Genomic DNA, 21219 nt, shown 5'->3' on the forward strand with positions numbered 1-21219 from the left:
AATCTTTCATGAAAGTAAATTTAGAACAAAATAAGAGTGGATAAATTGGCCCGGACAGATAAGTTGATTTCTTTATTTCATGGCATCAAAAAATTCCACTCTAGAATCCAAGCCCCATATTGCAATTGTATGAATTTTGTGAGGTCAGACCTATGTGAAGTTTTATTATATATCAAGCCTCTCGGCATCCATTGCTTTCATGCATTAATAGTTATTTGGTGGAACTAGAAACCTTAGTTGTTTTATTTCATCAGTAATGACACACAACTTCCGTGGAAATAAATCATTGGCTCAGCTTGAACAATCTTGTTAACCATGATGTTTGGGTCAACTGTAAAAATAAATTAGTAAAATTATGTAGAGATATGGAGAATGAACATATTTTTCCAAAGAAAATAATTTGAAATTATCTCCATCAGCCTTCCCCCTGAAGTGACTATTCTACTACGTAGTATGTATCGTTTGCAAGATCATTTCTAATGGGATTCACTATGCAGACATAATTTGGTAGAATATTACTACATTTATAGTGGGACGAGAGTTATAAGAGAGCTATGTATTCTTCAAAGAATAGAATAGATGATAGTAGTCCTACTATACCATCCAAGACCATAAACAAAAATCCTCCATTCACACATTGTTATCAAGATCCAATTTTGTATCCATAAATCTATGTACATTTGTATATTGGTGAAATACGAGATAATAGAGATGGTGGACTTCTCAATTCTAAGATCAATGAGATAAGTGCATTAAAAATCCTAAATTTCTTTTCACGAAAATGCAATTAAGTCATAAAACTTGTTACAAAAGTGTAAATAAGTCTTAGAACTTCAAAAAGTGTAATTAAGTCTTAAAATTTGTTACGAAAGTATAAATAAGTCTTAGAACTTCAAAAAGTGTAATTAAGTCTTAAAATTTGTTACAAAAGTGTAATCGAATCGAAACGACAAAATGATTCAATTGGATTAATTTGATAAGTTTTAGGATTTGATAGTACTTTTTAAGAGTTTTAGGACTTAATTACACTTTTTGAAGGTTTTTTAACTCAATTGTAATTTCATGATAAGTTTTAAGATTTTCAATGCATTTATCCCAAGATCAATTGTTGACCGACCGTAATACAATACCATTTCAATGGTGCTGCACTCCCTAAACCACAAAGACCAAAACCACAAGAAGTATCTCTTTTAAGCTATTACAATTGGATAAACCACCCCCTTAGGGAAAAACAACCCAACCACGCCCCAACAACACAAAACTCCACCCCTCCGGAGGGAAGTTTTATCTGGCAATAAATTAAAAGGTTCCACGGTCAAATGTTACTCTCAGCGACCAGTCTTGTTGTGAAGTCCGCGTGGCGTTGATTGACCAAAGCCCACGAATCCCCTCCACTCTCAAGCTAAGCGTCAAAATGCCGGTCTCGTACGACCGAAAGACTTGGGGGGATTATATTGTTACCCTCCTCATTCCCAGTGCGGAAGAGAACAAATTGAATGTTAAGTACCGACTTTTTGTTGTCTTTGATTTTATTAGAAGATGATAAATGCACTAAACAGCTGTTTAGTGCAAAATTAACGTTGGTCGTTTCTTCTGGGAGCTCTGGAAATTGGGGCTTTGAGAATCTCTGCTGTGAGAATGCATATAGCTTTGAATGGAACACAAATTATTTTGTCGTGTCCTTGAAAATTTGACTGGGAATTCTTCTCAAATGAAAATGAAAATTTCATAAGATTGACAAACACGTCATTATGAACAATAATTAGATTCATCTTAAATCGCACAAACAGCTGCATAAAGTACTTCATCCTCTATGACCAGTCAATACGCCACACAGAGAGAGAGGGAGAGAGAACCTGCAGCAGCAGCAGCAACCTCATCTCGTTTGGAATCTCTAACATTGAGGACGAGCCTAGTCTTGTAGGAAGGGTTTGAAGTATAGAAGTCAGAGAGAGAAATGTTAATGCAGCTCAATCCCATCTGACCCACCCACGTCTCCAGATCAAGAACCACCCCAACGTTCACCAGGATCGTTTGGGCATTATTGTTACCGCTCTGCGCCATGGTGATCTGAGGGCCCTCGCTGAAAGTCGTAATGATTGTGAAAAGGCGAGAGCCAAAAGGAGGAGCTTTCAGCATCGGACGAGACTCTTGGAGGAACCATTGAAAAGGGTTTCGGGAGAAGGCAAAGTGTGCGTTTTTCGCATGACAGAGAGACTTGGAGGATATGACGACGACGACGATGTATTTGTAATGGGGAAAAGCATGAAAATCCCATTCAAGGGTTGCTCACGTGGACGGGCCCCATAACTAATTTGTAATGGCAAAGCAATACGAGGATGTTGAAAAGGGAAGCCAGCACATAAATTCAATTTTTTCTCCCCATCTCAGTCTAATCTCGGATGAGATTTCGCCTTTTATCCTTGACAAAATGCCAGATTAAATGCTTCTTCACGCGGCTTTGAAAGAATGCAAGGAACCTTTTCCTTAGGCGGATTTGAAAAAAAGGATTGCAATTGTCCTTTCACAACTTGCCCGGTGACCTAAATAAAGATCGACATCAATCGTACATGACACGCGACACAACGTAACACGCCAACCGTTATTTCCCAAAAATAGAGAATTCTGAAACGTTGGGATACATTTTTATAATGATTATTTCTATCAAATTAATTTGATTCAAATTCACAAATAAATAATAATAATAATAATAATAATAATAATAATAATAATAATAATAATAATAATAATAATAATAATAATAATAATAATAATAAGCATAGAATGAATTTACACTAAAAAAATTAATCCATAATTTGTTAATATCATTCATTATTTTCAATTTGACAAATTTAACTTCATTTCAATAATCTGGAAAAAAAAAAAAAAAAAGCTAGCAATCTACATGTGGACTTGCATGTCGAGTGTGTTGGAAAATAAGGGAAAAAACAAACTTGGGGGTGAATTGTGTGTCATAGAAAGTGAGAGTCCGAAGATGAGAAGATTAGGTTTTCTTCTTTCCCATTTTTTTTTTTATTAGTTCTTATCTTCTTACATATTTACATTTTGGTCCCTCATTTATTGAAATATTTTAAAATTGATCTGTGCGTGTTGAAATTCCGGAGTTGAGTATTGAAGAGTGTTGGGAAAGTTAACTAGGCTTCGGATTTTCCGATATCTATTGACCAGTATTAGAGAGTGTCGAACATGTGTTGAAATATCCGACATGAAAGGCTTTCAGAATGTGTCAGTACTTCCTAATCAATGATATCATGCACGGTTAGCACTGGTTTCCCCCTAAGAAAACGAAACTATGTGGGGTTTTCTCTTTTGTGCGGGCTAAGAAATCTATAGATGTAAAATTAGTTGCGTACTTAGCTAAGAAATTGGTCAATTGGTTTTTTTTTTTATATATACTTGAAAAGCCAAGAATCATACTAGTGTATTTTATAGTAGACACAAGTCAATAAGCTTTTAAAATTCTTTTTTGGGTCTCGTTATCAAGTTATCATAAAAGATAAAGAAATATTTTCATTCCCAATCCGATGATGCAAGTAACATGAGAGGGATTGTGTGATATCCCGAAATTTGATTCCTATTTGAAATATATGATATGATTATTCCGTTGATGTGCTTATACTTACTTTATTTTGACATAATCACTTACGAGTTAACGAATCTATTGGGTGAAGTCATAAATGGGTAAAATGTGAAAGATCAAAGAATTCAAGCAGAAGTTGATCACTCGACCATAAGGATCGACAAGGGTTAATACTACACTGTTATAAGTCAATTAGAGAATGGATATAAATCGATTTGACGGAACTACGTAGTCAGTTCGTAAATGATTATGCACAATTACGATATTCGCGTTGAATGACGATAAATCGATTTTCTATTAATCTTATATTCAGGGTACGTAATTGAACCCTCGCCATTACACGACCATCGAGGGTTATCCGTGATTCGAAGAGGCATAAGCATGAATCGAAAATTATTAACCACGGGTCAACCGCACGAGAACCTCTAAAAGCTACTAAATAGATTAGGTCGTACTAAAATCGCGTTCGATCGATTTTTAATCACGAAATTTAATTCGATTTCGGGTATCGAACTTTCGAGGATTTCGAGATTAAATTATTAGATGTCGCCTTATTGTTCGTCAAATATCGACAAGTCCAAAATTTTCAGAAAAGAATTATCGGACGAAAAAATTGGCGACCGGAAAAAAAAAAAAAAAGAAATTCGAACAAGAGGCAAAATTGAAATTTTTGAACTAAAAAGATTGTTTTTATGAAATTAGAAATAAAAAGAAAGGTGGGGACATAATACAAGAGGGTTTTAAGGAAGTGTGGGTGAAGAGTATGATGAGATTTTGGGAAGTATCTCGAGAAATCTTTTGTATTTTCTTTCTTTCTTTTTCTTCTCCTCTCTCTCTCTCTTTCTTCCCCCTCCACTCGCGCCTCCTCCCCTGCAGACCGCCAATCCTCCCTTCTCTCCTTCTTCTCCACCTCCACTTCATTCCCCTCCTTCCCTCACGCCTTTCTCCCCCATCTCTGCCCATTCTTCCCCCTCCTTCTTTATTTTTCTTTTTCCTCAAACTCCCTCATTTTCTTTCCACCACCATCAACCCCATCCCCACCACCATCACCTACGCCACCCCCATCACCCCCATCACCACCGCCCATACCGCCGTACACCACCATACACCACCACCATTCACCACCACACATCACTGCCATCTCCACCACCGCTCACCACCGCCATCTCCACTGCCGTCCGCTCGAGTCACCACTGCGGCCATTGCCAATCCGAACCACCTTTTTTTATAGAAAAATGGATAGAAATCCGGGAGAGTTTGAATGGCCCTCCGTCGTCGTAGTTAGTTCTGTCTAATCCAAAGGATCTATAAAATTCCGAAAGATGGTCGATGGGTTCGATAAGGCGTCTTGGTAAATGACGTGACTTTGTTCATAAGAGAAGACATCATAGTTCTAATCGGCTGCTAAATGATTGATTGGCTGGACGGTAGGTTCCCTCGATGGAGAAAGCTTACCAAGAATTAATAATTGAGCAGATTAGTTGATAATTATGGGAGAGGATTCAACGTCGTTTGAAGAAAGTTACTTAGTAATTCTTTGAAGTGATTGCACTGTGCACTTTCCAATGCGAGAACAAATTTCTTTTTCAAGTGGGTCTTCTTTAGTCTCACAATGGCCGATGAAGTAAGATCAAAAGCGACAAAAATTAATTTGATGTAACTTGAAAAAAATAGTTACCGTTTTCCCATTTTGACAAGATTTTCAAGGTTCAAATTCAATCGGAAGTCAGATAGGTCAAAAAAAAAAAAAAAGTTGAAAGAACAGTCTATCAGTATCCCGTCCACATTGTAAGGTGATTTATAAATTAATAATTAGAAGACAAGTTAGAGCAACTATTTTGCTGGAATTTCTCCCACAAATGAAATAGGCTTTATTGAAAGTCGTTTTTAGTTTTATTAGAGGAAAACAAGTTCTGTGTTGACTCCGGACATGAAATATCCAAGCAAATAAGAGAATCAAGGCTCGGAAAGTACAACTATTACAAGCGAACCGAATATAAACAAACTCTGCCAAAACTTAATTGACAAGAAAGCCTGAGAGTATGCCGAGATAAAGATACATGTTGGAATTTCATTGATAGCGAATCTGAAAAATAAAAGTTTAGCGCAATAAAGTAAAGATATTAAAAGATAATAAATTTGTTTAATTTGTACAATGAGCCTTTAGTAGATGGACGATAGTATTTCTAGTAGTTGTGCCATAACTACTTCCAAGCGATTGCCTATATGTTCCCATACTTCCTAAAGTTTTGTGTCCATATTCTCACGGTGCCATGATATAGTGTTTGCACAGTTATTCCTTAAAAAATGTATATTAGTTGTTTCATGATCTTGATTGTGACAATGCCGAGATAATCACCAACTCTCACTCTTTTACACATTTTTGAATCCCTTAGTTTCTCAACCCATAAGCTGAGTCTACATTGTGTCCCTTTAAGGCATTTGAGTTAACGTAGAAATTCATATGTTTATAAGCATCGCTCAAGAAGTACGAGTAAGATTATTTCTTTTTCATTTCTATAGGGTTATTGACTTATAAACCCAGAGATGATCGCATGACATTTCTTTTATAAGCATTGACCTTGATAGTCCCCTTTGTCAAGCCGCTAACCAAGCCTGTATTACTATCCCAACAAAGACCTCTCATATTGGTAAAATCATACTACTTGCGAGAATACTCAAACTCTTATCGACATGATGACAGTGAGATGATGTGATTCTTGTAAATCCTACATTAATGGTTAGGATAAAATAGCATTTTCCATGAAAGTGAGTATAAAGCCCTTTCAAATTGATAGTCCCTCATTTGACATAAAAATTGTCAACTAGATTTGTATTGCATGAAAGTGTTATGCGATATCATTTTTTTTTTTCTAAAATCATAAGAAATAAACTTTCCTGGATTTAGTAAAATGGGTTGGATATGGGTTAAGAATGATAAATGGGCCATAAACGAGTTAAATGGGTTGATTTGGTGGGATCATTTATGATCGGACCAAAATCCAACCCGACTCACCCGTTTCAAACAAGTCTACTTTGTGGTGATTGTGCATCTTTGACTATTTTCCTCTGGATAGAACATTGCTTTGCTCCCTTCTTCCTTTAGATCTTGCCGTGAATGGACCATATATGCACAATACTTCTTTTTGTCTTGTTTCGATTTTAAATTCTTGCTTCTCATGTTAACCCAAATATTCAGTCATTCATTTTTGCTTTATTTCATTTTTGCTTTATTTCTTGTTTTAAAGCAAAAATATCCCCATGCGTGATGCTTCTTTCTCAAGCATACGCTTCCATCAAAAATCTTTTTTTATTAATAATAATAGCAAATATGCACTGCTGCTACCAATCCGCGGCCACTTAAAAGATAATGGGCTGAACTTGAATTTTTTTTTTATAGGTTTAGTCCAATTAACTCAATTAAGCTTAGAACTATTCACTAGAATCCTTCGCCGGTCCAATGCAAATGCATTAACTAAATTATATGATGAATGCTCTTAAAATTATATGTTACATAATTTAATTTAATATTTTTGTTCAAGGATTGGGGTTGCTCTCTAATATTTATATGCAATAAACAACTATATCTATCAATAGGGAGTATAAACCACGTTCCAACAAAACTTGAACGTTCAATAAGAGAGAGAACCAGCTTTAAGGAATAGAGGGCCATCTCATAGGCCGTGGGCCAAGGTCAAGCATTTGATGGACTTGTGCTGCTGGGCGGAGGATGATCGAATTGGAACTGGTTTTTTCGATGGGCTGGAGAGTGATGGGCCGAATTGAGTTGGCTCTAATTAGACCAAATTCAGATGTTAATGGATTCCTTTAGTTAAATAGAATGGTTAAATAATAAAGTGAATACTTAGGAGCACTTTACATGTCATTGGGTCAATTGATCATGTCCCTTTATATAAAAGAGGAAAACATAGGATTTTGACAGGTTCTTCAGCCATTGAAGCCTATTCTACCGAACTTTCTCATTATACATGTTAGATATTTTTAAGAAGTCATCTTTTGTTACTAAATTAACACACTTTGGGCAAGTTGTTGAAATAACAATAAATACTTTCATTGCTAAGACATTAAAGAATAAGAGAAGCTAATACATGCATGTAATGTCCTCGGAAAATGCTTTGAGAAGCATCTATCTTTCGTTACATTGTTTGTGATTAGACAATAAACAGTAGAAATAGTAGTGCTTACATGAGAAGAGAATGAGGGGAAATTATTATCATCTAGAAGTACGAAGTTCAACAAGTAAAAAAATTTAAAGTTTAATATCTAAAGTTGTTGAGGCATGTACCTCTCTAAACTTAGATTTGTAAGATCAATGTTTGTCAATCGTTGGAGCACCCTTCGTCTACTGTAGACGGCATGCCTTGCTCATTGTTTATATCATCATTGTTTTGGCCGATATCTCTTGACAAACTCAGAGGGAAGTTAGTGTTTTCCAAAGTCTCAACAGCTGCAATCTCATTGTCGCCACCATCCGTATTTCTCTCTCTAAATCTAGCTTTCTCAAAAGTATGGGAGTTGAGGTCTCTTTCGTAAAATCTTCTTCCCAATGTAACAAATTTCTCCCGTAATGAACTTGAAGGACTTGCAACGACATGCCAGTTTCTTTTGACAAACATGACCATGAAGATGAGGAGAGCTAAAACTGCAGCAGCTCCAGCAATCAAGAATAGGCCCCAAAAATTGTCAAGACCCAAGCTGTTGGAAGAATCCAGGCAGTTGGATTTCGGTGGAAACCATTTATTTTCGATTTCCATCATTTTAAGCACTTCAGTATCATTAATGATTACTCGAAATATCAGGTCCTAGCGGAGACCCTTTGGGGAAAACCTGTAAACGAAAGGCAAGACATGAGAGTTTTCAAACAAAAAAATAAATATTAATCCTAGTAATAGGAAATTTTGAGGGTTTTCTTTTCGGGGCTAAGAGATTGAGGACTAACAAAGCCAAATCCAGCACTTCTTAATGTCGGGATCATGGTATATCTTTTGCAATATCGAGAAATGGCAAATTTAATGTAGGGGACTTCATCGAATGCTGCTGCAATCCCGCCCTTTTCACTTCCCTTGGAAAGAAGCACATTGCATTCTTCAGCGGACTTATAAGATATAAGTTTGGAATCATCGAACTTCATTTGCTTTAACATTCCATAAACGAAAGAGTTTTCCGAGTAACCCACATTTTCTCCACTCTTAAGGAGCTCATCCACATCAACCACAGTTGGTTGAAGATTTTGCACCACCAAAAGAGAGCTCAAGCTTGCCGTATAACATTGTGTTAGTATAAGTACCACGAAAACCCACACAATCACAACAAATCTGGCTAGGTTGCTTAATACTCTCTCCCCTGCAATCCAAATTAAGGGAAAACACCTAAATTATCCAAGAATGATATGTAGATTACAATGTTCAATTGATTTTTTAAAGTCAAGGGTGATTACTTTGTGCAAAGACCATGATTGAAAACGAGAACCAAAAAGCTCGTGCCAACTTGATGCCCGGCCGGACCCTGGAAATCTTCATTAATTTGGTGTTCAAGAATCCACACGACGAATGCTATAAACACAAAGAAGCATCCGGTTGTTAACCAAAGGTCCCAAGTGAGTGGCTTCAAGAAAACCCAAGCATTCTTGCTCTTGCTCTCCTTGTATGGCACAACCATTGCGACCCCCGGTTCGGTGTATGGTGCCGTGAAGTCCACGTATAGTGATCTGTTTGCAGTGATTGATATATCACCCACGATTCCATCGTAATTCTATTCCAACCAAAAAAAAAAAAAAATGGGAATGTTTCTGTGTCAACAACATGCTAGCATAGTAAGTTTTAACAAGTATTCCAACAAAATCAAGCACTTGCTCACCTTGTAAATTACTTGATCAATCATGTCGTCGTAACTGCCCATGCTACTTCCATTGGAAAAGGCAAATGGAATAAGGTCATAAGCCACAACATACGGCAATTTTTCTATAATGGTTTGAAAGATGTCAATACAGTATCCAGTGACTTTGGATGTATTTGTGCTAAGATCATTAGTCACTTGCACGAATTGATTGAAACCATCCTTCACAGGGACTAAAATTTTCAGCCTCTTCCTATTTGTGGGAGTGTCCCATCCCTTAGGAATAGAGGTGGAACCTCCTGGCCATATTATCGATCCAAGATTAGTCTTCGAAGTGGAATATTTACTTTTGCTGGATGAATACAAATCTCTTAGCAGCCCATTTTCTTGCGTCCAAAACCCAATCCCTCTTGCTGCATTTCCATTGATATTAACAATCTGGAATGTTGACCGCTCGAGCTGCCCATGAACGAGTCTAAAATTTCCAGTGAGGCCCGTGAATGTCGTACTAGCTAGTTCTTGGAGAAGTTTCGGACCACTTTTAGAGACCCCAATAATGTCGAGATCTGTCGTATCTATTGAAGCATCAAACATCTGGAAGGTAAAATTAGCCACACCCATTTCCTCGACAGCCATTGCCAGAGCCTGAGCAGCGTCATAAGCCCAGTATCCAAAAATGTTCAACGTAGGATTAAGGACGGATGGATTGTCTCGTTGGAATTTCATCTTCCATCGGGCCGTGAAGTTGTGCAGGTTTGGTGTGTTCGGGATGTAAGTGTTGACGCCCAATACTCCTTGCATCGAACTAGCGACAACAGATGAATCCACAGAACTCAATTGGTCAGTGATTCCACTAGTCAAGATCCACACATAACCTTCGCTCATCATTCCCACTTCTTTTGCTTTGACAAATAGCCGAGATCCGAGGGTCGGTAACATGTGCATTATGAAGACCCTCGCTTGCATCGTCATTAACTTGTAGAGTTCCCGCAGGATTTGACTGTCTGTGGCCGAAGGAGGAATGAGGCTCCTATAAGACACTCGCGTGTCGACCTCTTCCAAAGCATCCGTAAGAGAAGGTATGATGCCTTCTCCGAACTCATTGTCCACGTATATGAGGACCACTTCTCTCCAGCCAAAAGCTTGCACGACTGCGCTTATGGCATTCACTTGGGATGAGTCATTTTGCGCAGCTCGAATGAAGTAAGGACTCCGAATGGAACTGAGGGAAGGACCAGTAGCAGAAAAAGAGATGATCGGCACATGAGATTTTTTTCCAAGGTGAATGATGAAATTTGCTTGCAATGAACCTTGAGGTCCTATTATGGCTTGGACTTGCTTATTCGTTATTAGATCAAGTGCTGCAAGGGTGAACAAAAGATGGAGAAACAATAACAACATGGCACATAATGGAAATTCTTATTGGAAATGGCATGGTATTGATCAGAAGCCAATTAAAACTTGATGCGGTATAATAGAAATAAAACGTTTAAGAAAAAGTAAAATAGAAGTTTGAAGTTGGATTATAATTATTTACCAGATTGCAGGCATTCGTTGTTGCCTTTGATATTCTTTGGCATATGATATTGCATACCAATCAGAAACTAATCTTTCACGAAAGTAAATTTAGAACAAATAAGAGTGGATAAATTGGTGCAGACAGATAAGTTGATTTCTTTATTTCATGGCATCAAATTATTCCACTCTAGAATCCAAGCCCCATATTGCAATTGTATGAATTTTGTGAGGTCAGACCTATGTGAAGTTTTATTATATATCAAGCCTCTCGGCATCCACTGCTTTCATGCATTAACAATTATTTTGTGGAATTGGAAACCTTAGTTGTTTTATTTCATCATTAATGACACACAACTTCCATGGAAATAAATCACTGGCTCAGCTTGAACAATCTTGTTAACCATGATGTTTGGGTCAATTGGAAAAATAAATTAGTGAAATTATGTAGAGATATGTATCATGTACATATTTTTCCAAAGAAAATAACATGAAATTATCTCCATCAGCCTTCCCCCTGAAGTGACTATTTTACGTTTGCAAGATCATTTCTAATAGGATTCACTATGCATACATAATTTGGTAGAATATTACTACATTTATAGTGGGGCGAGAGTCATAAGAGAGCTATATATTCTTCAAAGAATAGAATAGATGATAGTAGTCCCACTATACCATCCAAGACCATAAACAAAAATCCTCCATTCACACGTTGTTATCAAGATCAAATCTTGTATCCATAAATCTATGTACATTTGTATATTGGTGAAATACAAGATAATAGAGATGGTGGACTTCTCAATTCTAAGATCAATGAGATAAGTGCATTAACAATCCTAGATTTTTTCACGAAGGTACAATTGAATATTAAAACTTGTTACGGAAGTACAATTGAATTTTAAAAATTCAAGAAATAGTGCTTCACTCTTAAACGACAAAGACCAAAACCACAAGAAGTATTTATTTTAATTTATTGCAGAAAAAATATTTAAAATTGCCATGTTAGCTTTCGTTGGATAGCCGTCGTTCACGTTAACACCGGCCGGCTAATTTTGGCCGAATAAACTAAACTGACACAATTGTAAAATGTTTAAAACTAAATTAGATTAAAAAAAATTAGAACTGAATTGGTATAATTGTAATAGGTTTATGACTTTTTCATAATTATCCTTTGGATAAACCACCCCCTCAGGGGAAAACAACCCAACCACGCCCCCAACAACACAAAACTCCACCCCTCCGGAGGGAAGTTTTACCTGGCAATAAATTAAGAGGTTCCACGGTCAAATGTTACTCTCAGTGACCAGTCTTGTTATGAAGTCGGCGTGGCGTTGATTGACCAAAACCCACGAATCCCCTCCACTCTCAAGCTAAGCGTCAAAATGCCGGTCTCGTACGACCGAAAGACTTGGGGGGATTAAATTGTTACCCTCCTCATTCCCAGTGTGAAAGAGAACAAATTGAATGTTAAGTACCGACTTTTTGTTGTCTTTGATTTTATTAGAAGATGATAAATGCACTAAACAGCTGTTTAGTGCAAAATTAACGTTGGTCGTTTCTTCTGCGGGCTCTGGAAATTGGGGCTTTGAGAATCTCTGCTGTGAGAATGCATATAGCTTTGAATGGAACACAAATTATTTTGTCGTGTCCTTGAAAATTTAACTGGGAATTCTTCTCAAATGAAAATGAAAATTTCATAAGATTGGCAAACACCTCATTATGAACAATAATTAGATTCATCTTAAATCGCACAAACAGCTGCATAAAGTACTTCATCCTCTATGACCAGTCAATACGCCGCCGAGAGAGAGAGAGAGAGAGAGAGAACCTGCGGCAGCAGCAGCAACCTCATCTCCTTTGGAATCTCTAACATTGAGGACGAGCCTAGTCTTGTAGGAAGGGTTTGAAGTATAGAAGTCAGAGAGAGAAATGTTAATGCAGCTCAATCCCATCCGACCCACCCACGTCTCCAGATCAAGAACCACCCCAACGTTCACCAGGATCGTTTGGGCATTATTGTTACCGCTCTGCGCCATGGTGATCTGAGGCCCTCCCTGAAAGTCGTGACGATTGTCAAAAAGGCGAGAGCCAAAAGGAGGAGCTTTTCAGCATTGGACGAGACTCTTGGAGGAACCATTGAAAAGGGTTTCGGGAGAAGGCAAAGCGCGCGTTTTTTGCATGAGAGAGAGACTTGGAGGATACGACGACGACGACGACGAGGACGACGATGTATTTATAATGGGGAAAAGCATGGAAATCCCATTCAAGGGTTGCTCACGTGGACGGGCCCCATAACTAATTTGTAATGCGAAAGCAGTACGAGGATGATGAAAAGGACCCCATAACTAATTTGTAATGCGAAAGCAGTACGAGGATGTTGAAAAGGGAAGCCAGCACATAAATTCAATTTTTGTCCCCATCTCAGTCTAATCTTGGATGAGATTTTACCTTTTACCCCTGACAAAATGCCAGAATAAATGCTTCTTCACGCTGCTTTGAAAGAATGCAAGGAACCTTTTCCTTACGCGGATTTGAAAAAAAGGATTGCAATTGTCCTTCCGTAGCCTCGCGGTGACCTAAATAGCATCGACATCATAACACGACACGCGACATAACACAATATGTTGATACGTATTTATTTCCCAAAATGAAGAATTTGAAACGTTGTGACACATTTTATAATTATTATTTTATCAAATTAATTTGATTTAAATTCACAAATAATAATAATAATAATAATAATAATAATAATAATAATAATAATAATAATAATAATAATAATAAGCATAGAATAAATTCACACTAAAAACATTAATCTATAATTTGTTAATACCATTCATTGTTTCAATTTGACAAATTTAACTTCATTTCAATAATCTGGAAAAAAAAAAAAAAAGCAAGCAATCCACATTATGAACTTACATGTCAAAGCGTGTCGGAAAATAAAGGAAAAAACAAACTTTGGGGGTGAATTGTGTGTCACAGGAAGTGAGAGTTAGAAGAGAAGACAAGATTGGGTTTTTCTTCTTTTCCATTTTGTTATTTTTATTATTTCTTATCTTTTTTTTACATATTTACATTTTGGTCCCTCATTTATTGAAATTTTTTAAAATTGATCTGTAAGGTTGTCGAAATTCCGGAGTCGAGTGTTGAAGAGTGTTGGGAGAGTTAACCGAGTGTCGGATTTTATGATATCTATTGACTTAGTATTGGAGAGTATCGGAGAGAATCGGACATGTGTCGGAGTGTCCGACACGAGAGGCTTTCGGAAAGTGTCAGCGCTTTCTAATCGATGATATATGCACAATTAGCTCTGGTTTCCCTCCTAAGAAAACGAAACTATGTGGGGTCTTCTCTTTTGTGCGGGCTAAGAAATCTACAGATGTAAAATTAGTTGCGTACTTAGCTAAGAAATTAGTCGATTGGTTTTTTTTTTTTTCTAATACTGGAAAAGCCAAGAATCATACTAGTGTATTTTATAGTAGACACAAGTCAATAAGCTTTTAAAATTCTTTTTTTTGGGTCTCGCTATCAAGTTATCATAAAAGATAAAGAAATATTTTCATTCCCAATCCAATGATGCAAGTAACATGAGAGGTGCTAGGATATAATATGCGGAAATGACATGATCTTACACTTTACGTCAACACGAAATCACTATAAAATTAAACGAAATAATAAGGGCATTAGAAATTTACGTGATTGATTTGAGATGTTTCAAGTGTTTCCACATCCCAGATTTAACCCAAAATCTAAAGTGTTTATAAATAAATAACTCACTTTGGATATAAACTCACGGTATAAAATTACCACGCGTTCAAGTTGTACACCAAAAAGGAAAAGATCTTTAGCTTCCTCGTGCAGTTCCTCTCTCTCGGTGGCATGCGGCTTCTTGCGGATCGTTGTACGTATGGCTTCAGCAGCAACTTTCGGAAGGCGGGGAGAGACCAAATTCTGTTTGTGCGCAGGTCAAACTTTGACCTGGGCGTAGGTACCTGGGCCCACCTACGCTTTGTTTTATACGCATGCAGGGATTCCATCTTGACGGCAAAGAAGAAAATCGTCTGCCCAAAGGTCAAATCTTTGACCTTGGGCCCACTAATGTTGGCTTCTTGCTTCGGCGGCTTCTTGCGCGTGCAAACTTGGGCCCACTTAACAAACTTTCGACTTATGCAGGTTCCGCAAAATAGAAGAAGAAATTTTGCTCAGCTTTTTTTCTTATATTTCCTCTTTTATGTAGTTTCAAGAGTCTAACAAATCGTGTTTTATAAATATTCAAACTCGAGACGTAATTTAATATTCTCCACCTTGACTTGATGTTTGAAGCCAAGTTATGGTACTTATCATCCATCTTGCTCTCCCAATGCCTCGCCGTGTGTTCACTCCACGGACGCCAATAGGCTCAAGCGAGAAATAACTTTGCCAAATGAACAAACTTAGTCATTATGTCCGCCGGATTATTTGTTGTTGGGATATAATACACGAAAACGACAGGGATCTTGCAATTTACATCAATGTGAAATCATTAGAGAAATAAATGAGAAAAATAAGGATACCGAAAATTTACGTGGTTCGGTTTGAGTATCGGTATTTACGTCCACGGGGAGAGCTAGTGGCAAATAATTTATTAAAATCGGAAAATCAGAGTTTTCAATTGTTCAAACGCTCAAGTGTTTCCCACGCCTAGATTTAACTTCAAACCCAAAGTGTTTATGAATAAACAACTCACTTGGATATAAACTTAAGGCACAAAATTACTGCGTGTTCAAGCTCAAAAGAAAATCAGATGCGGCTCCTCTTTCTCGTAAAGTTGCAGCGGGTTCTTCTTAGAGCAGGATGTGCGGCTCCTTACTCTCTGGGTGCGTTTGGGAAAGTTTTTGGGGAAAGTCTTTAGGAAAATGCAAAGACCTTTGAGTCAAATGTGTTTTCTAAAATGCAAATTGTGTTTAGTAAATTATAATTTGAAAGCCCTTTGTGAAGTACCTTTGAACAAAATGGTGTTTGGGGGAATTACATTTACAAATGACTTTTGTGATAAAAATAAAAATAGACTAGGAAGGGCAAGCGGCTACCGGCAATCGAAATTTGTCGCTAATAGCCGACATCGACTCGGACAGCCCCGAAGATGACTAGGGAGGGCTACCTAAGGTCGAGCGACCCCCGAAGACCACCGGCAAAGGACGCCCGAGGTCACACAACGCCGCCGCGACCTCCAGCCACCTCGGATCTAGGGTGGCGAGGTCGTGCGACGCCGCCGCGACCTAGATCTAGGGCATCAAGGTCACAGGAGGACCTCGTTGGCGACCGCTCGCGGGCGGTGGTGCCAAGGCGCGATGGCGTCGGGCTCCGGCCAAGGGGGAAAACCAGCGTCATAGCGGGGCACGGGGGTCGGCGACCGAGCAGAGGACGGTGGGCATAGGCGCGACGGAGACGAGCTGCTGAGGCGAAGGTCCTGCAAACGACGAATGGAAGCGTCGGCCGGCGGGGCGGAGTCAGGCGCTAGGTTGTGGGCTGCTGGGCGGCGACGGAGTCGGGCAGAGGCAAGCTTAAATCTGCAGGTGTCGGGGCACTCAAGCAGCAAGATCGGGATAGCAGCAGTCGAGCAGTAAGGGCCTCAAGAGTTGGGTTGCGAGCTGCTAAGCGACGACGACGTCGGGCGGAGGCAAGCAGCTGTCAGCGGTGATGTGACATCTCAAAATTTAAGCCCAAACCAATTTTATTCAAGCTTGTATAAAATCTTGGCTCATATACATGTATAGTACAGTATATTATACTTTGTGAAATTACCATTTTACCCCTTCTAGAAGTGGCATTTATTGTTGGGGGACAAAGAGAGAGAAAAGCCAAAGGAAATTATGAAGGAAAAAGATGTAATTAAAGGGGAATTGGATTTGGCTTCTTGCTTTCTCTTTCTCTCTCCTCATTCCTCTTCTTCCCCCAACGTCCGCCCCACTCTCACGTATCTCTCTCCCCTCCTTCACACTTCCCCCTCCTTCCTACGCAATTTCCTCCCCCTCTCTTTTCTTCTCTCTCTCCCACTTTTCCACCCCTCACTCATGCCAACCCCTCTGCTGCAATTTCCCTGCAACTTCCCCTCCCTTTTCTATTGTTTCTCTCTCTCACTTTCCTCCCTTCCTCCTCTCGACAGCCCCACTCCCACGTCCCTCTTCTTCTTCACCTTTTCTCTTTAGTTTCTTTTCTGTTTTGCTCCCAAAAACAGCACCGTGTGCCGCTGTCCTGTCCCAAACCAGCCACCATCTTGCGCCATGGCTGTGGGCCATCACTGTCCACAAGCTGCCATCCACCGCCGTCATGCTCATGTCGTTGGAATTGTCGTCGGGTGAGTTTAGCTCATAATCATTTGATTAGTGCCTAAACTTGCTTAGGAGGTTGATTAGGTTTAAGATTGGTTTAGGTTGGCTTAAATAGAGCCTAGTGATGATCTATAATGGTTATATTAGTATTATAATGGGTTAGTATTAGTCAAATTAGGGAGATTTGCATCGTTGGGGATGATTTGGGTGAAAACAGAAGTTGTTCGACAGAACTGGTTCCTGGACGTCTGCTGTTTGTAATTTTTGTAGATTGAAATGAATCGTGAATATGAAGCCGACGTCTTCTAGAGAAATGTTTTAAACATCCTAATATACAACATATATTTTTCTCAAGATTTTTAGGGACTCAGAAGCAGGAGATATTAGCTCCGCCATATTCGAACAGAACTACAATTTTCGCTGGAACTGGTTACCTTTTAGGATTCTAGGGGTTTTTATCAACTCTTGGGGTCCGAATTTCAAAATTTTTATTCACAAAAGTTGTTTGAAACCTCTTTTAGTTTAACATACTCAAATTTCAAATCAAACGGACATGTTTAAGACCTTGAACGAAACTGATTTCGGAAAACTGACTTTTTGAGAACGGACCTAATTTTGGTGCTGGATTGAGGGAATGACTGGGTCGAATCCAGAAGGATATGGATTTCGGTGTCTTCATGACAAATGTTCTTCTATGTGTCTTTTACAACATATTCAAATTTGGGAATTTGCCGAGATCGATTGGTTAGGTTTCTGAATTTAAAATTTGGAGACGCGCGAAGGCCCGGTTTCTGTAAATTAGAACTGATTTTAGTTGATGATGGTTATTGATGCTTTGCTTGCTTTAAGTAGTGTTTTTAATGACTTGCGGATTTAATTTATTAGTTATTGAATTCTGAAATTTCACTGTTCATGATACACTGTTCATGAGTACTGTTCACCCGAGAATGAAAAGTGATCTAATTTCATGTGTATTGATTTTATGAATCGAATGGATGTGTAAAGGCATGGGCATTTGCATGAATTGGATGATGTTTTGTGCTATTGTATGTTGATTGAAAACTGTTAGTATTTAATTATAAATTACCGGGTGTCAGGTTTTGGACGCCGAAAGTGTTTTTAAATACTATATCAAACTGTGGGATTTTAAAAAGAGATGATACAAATTTCTGGTTTCGATCTGACCGTGTCCCCACACACGCTTATTTTATCATGCATTTTTAATATGAAGAAAATAGGCTGGGATCACAATTTTAATTGAGGTATTTGAATGCAATGCACCGTATCTTGGGCCGAATGAATGCATGAATGATATGAGATGCCGTCATGAGCCTTTGGGGCCGAACGATGCTTCTTCGGGAATGCCCCACGTCAACGGATGCCGGTTGTAGTGAATACTGGGCCGATGCTCCTTCGGGAATGTCCCACGTCAACGGATGCCGGTTGTAGTGAATACTGGGCCGATGCTCCTTCGGGAATGTCCCACGTCAACGGATGCTAGTCGCAGTTGAGGCTGGACCGATGCTCCTGTATGGAATGCCGTCTAGATGTAGACAATGTCGCGCTCGATAGTGCGAGGCGATGTCCGGTTATGCCGGAAGATTGTTATTTGTTGCATTGATCGGGATCCATGTGATTGACCGATATGTACTGTGTGGTGCACTAATGTGCAAGAACGCATGAGAATCATGGCATCTTTAATTCCAGTCATGCATAAGTTAAGCACACTGTTTATGGCATGCACGCATGAACCGATAATGCATTTCACACATGCTTCCATTGTACTGAGAACAAAGCCTTGAGGGGTAGCCCGATTGGGATGGTGGTTTGTCCGCACCAGTGCGAGGCCTGAAGAGAACAATACTGGGCTCGGATGAGGGATGGCGGTGCGTTTACGCCTCTACCCCAAATAATGTGTTTGTGTGGTAATGGTTAGGTGAGATCGCTTGTAACGCGATTCGTATGTGATTGATGAACTGCATTATCTAATGGTCATGTGCATTGCGTGTATCGTGCTGAGCTATGACATGCAGGGTATGGCATACCAGGTAAGGATGTATGTGAATTGCTTATTGATTGTTGATTGTTATTCTTTGGTTTGTTTGTGGGATGGTTTTAAAGAGATACCCCGAGTTGAGTTAGTGTACTAATCGGGGGACTAGGGGAAGAACTCGCTGAAATTTACATCTCACTGGTTATTGAATAACCATTTTCAAGTCCCTAGTGTGAAGAACCCGGAGCTTGAAGCGGAAGGGTCAGGAGCATAGATGGCTTAGTAGTCCTTTGTGAGATAGACATTATGTATAAGCTTGAGGTGTTTATGAAAGTGTATTTGATTGAAATTGGTTGTCCTACTTTTCTATCCCATATTTGTTTTTGTCAGGGGATTAGATTAATTTGCTTCCGCATGTGCAATAAAATGAAAACGGTCGGCAACGAGTCTTGGGAATGTCGCAAAAATTCTATCGATCACCGAGGGATATGCGCGCGCTCGAGGTTCGGGGCGTGACAGGTGACGCAGTTGTCAAGAGAGATCGGCGCGGTGAGCTTCGCGATATGCTGTAGGTGCGGTTCGAAAGGGGCAGCGGTCCACTCGGGTTCAGATCTAGTGGAGGTGTAGTGACGGTGGTTGACAGGGTTGGTGGAATGGTGGTGGAGCAGAGAGGGCTCGCGGGTCGCCAGTGCGGGTGGTGCTGGCGCGGTTGAGGGCTGCCGACACAGTGGCCGGCGCGAGCAAGGTTGTCTCCGCGAAGAAGATGAACAGTACCCACTCGCGAAAGAAGAAGAAGACGATGAGAGGGAAAAACCGGAAAAATGAAGAATTAACGAGGATAATTTTGGAAGAAACTTTTTTTTTTAGCTCCTCACCCTTAGCATTTTTGGCATGCTGAAAGCCCAAGGCAGCCCCAACCTGCCTTGGGATTTCAGCCTTCACAATCCGACATTTTGCAAAGGGGCTTTGAAAATTCTTTGCCAAACACCCCATCCTTGGCCCAAAGATCCTTAGGGCTTCAAAGTAGCCTTGAGAAGCTACTCCCAAACGCACCCCTCGTAGGTTTTTTTTCACCCGCTTCTTGCAAGCCCAAAAAAGAAAATTACCTTTTGCTCACGTATATATGTGTGCCCAGTGTCAAAGTTTGACTCTGGGCCCCACATTACTTTCCTTCTCTATGTGCAGGGGCTTCCTTCGACGTGAGTGTGTGTGCGCGTCTGAGGTCAAACTTTTGACCTTGGGCCCCACCTCTTTCTCTTTCATGTGCAGGCTTCGGTAGCTTCTTTCTTCTTTTCTTCATCGGCTAAAAGAAGAAAACCCATGCCATGGAAATCGTGTGCCTAGAGTTCAAGTCCGACCATGGATAGCAAAGAAAGAATTCGGCTCCTCTTGCATTAAGCGAAAAAATTCGTATCTTTCAATTATTTTCTTTTGTAAATCTTCATGGAGTCCCACAAACTTCTACTTGTCTAAGCAAATTGCATTTTACAAATGCTCAAATTCGAGATATAATTTAACATATGTTATAGCAATATTTTTAACAATAACATTACTTTTAGCTAAGACATTTCGGATAAAGTGGTACCTAATGTCGATATGCTTCATTCGCTCGTGATAAACTAGATTATATGCCAAATATATCACATCTTGGTTATCACAATATATATTAACACTTTTCTGTTCTAAACTAAAGTCCAAAAGCAAACTTTATAACCATATCGTTTCCTTTGCTACAAAAGTTAATGCCATGTACTCCGCCTTAGTTGAAGACAAGGCAATGTGATCTTGTAAGAACGCTTTTCAACTAATTGCACCATCCGCTAGCGTAAACACGTACCCTACTAAAGATTTGCAATCATCCAAGTCACCGGCGTGATCCGTATCCACAAAACCAGTGGTCTCATGGCCATTTTTGTCCCTTCGATACATTATATCCACGT

General features: G+C 39.2%; 1 pseudogene; it reads right to left on the reverse strand.

The window, feature by feature from the left end:
* Positions 1–7941: 7941 nt before the first annotated feature.
* On the reverse strand, positions 7942–13008 carry LOC120291415 (annotated as a pseudogene).
* Between the last annotated feature and the right edge of the window lie 8211 nt (positions 13009–21219).

This window comes from Eucalyptus grandis, chromosome 3, assembly GCF_016545825.1.
Source record: "Eucalyptus grandis isolate ANBG69807.140 chromosome 3, ASM1654582v1, whole genome shotgun sequence".
NCBI lineage: Eukaryota > Viridiplantae > Streptophyta > Magnoliopsida > Myrtales > Myrtaceae > Eucalyptus > Eucalyptus grandis.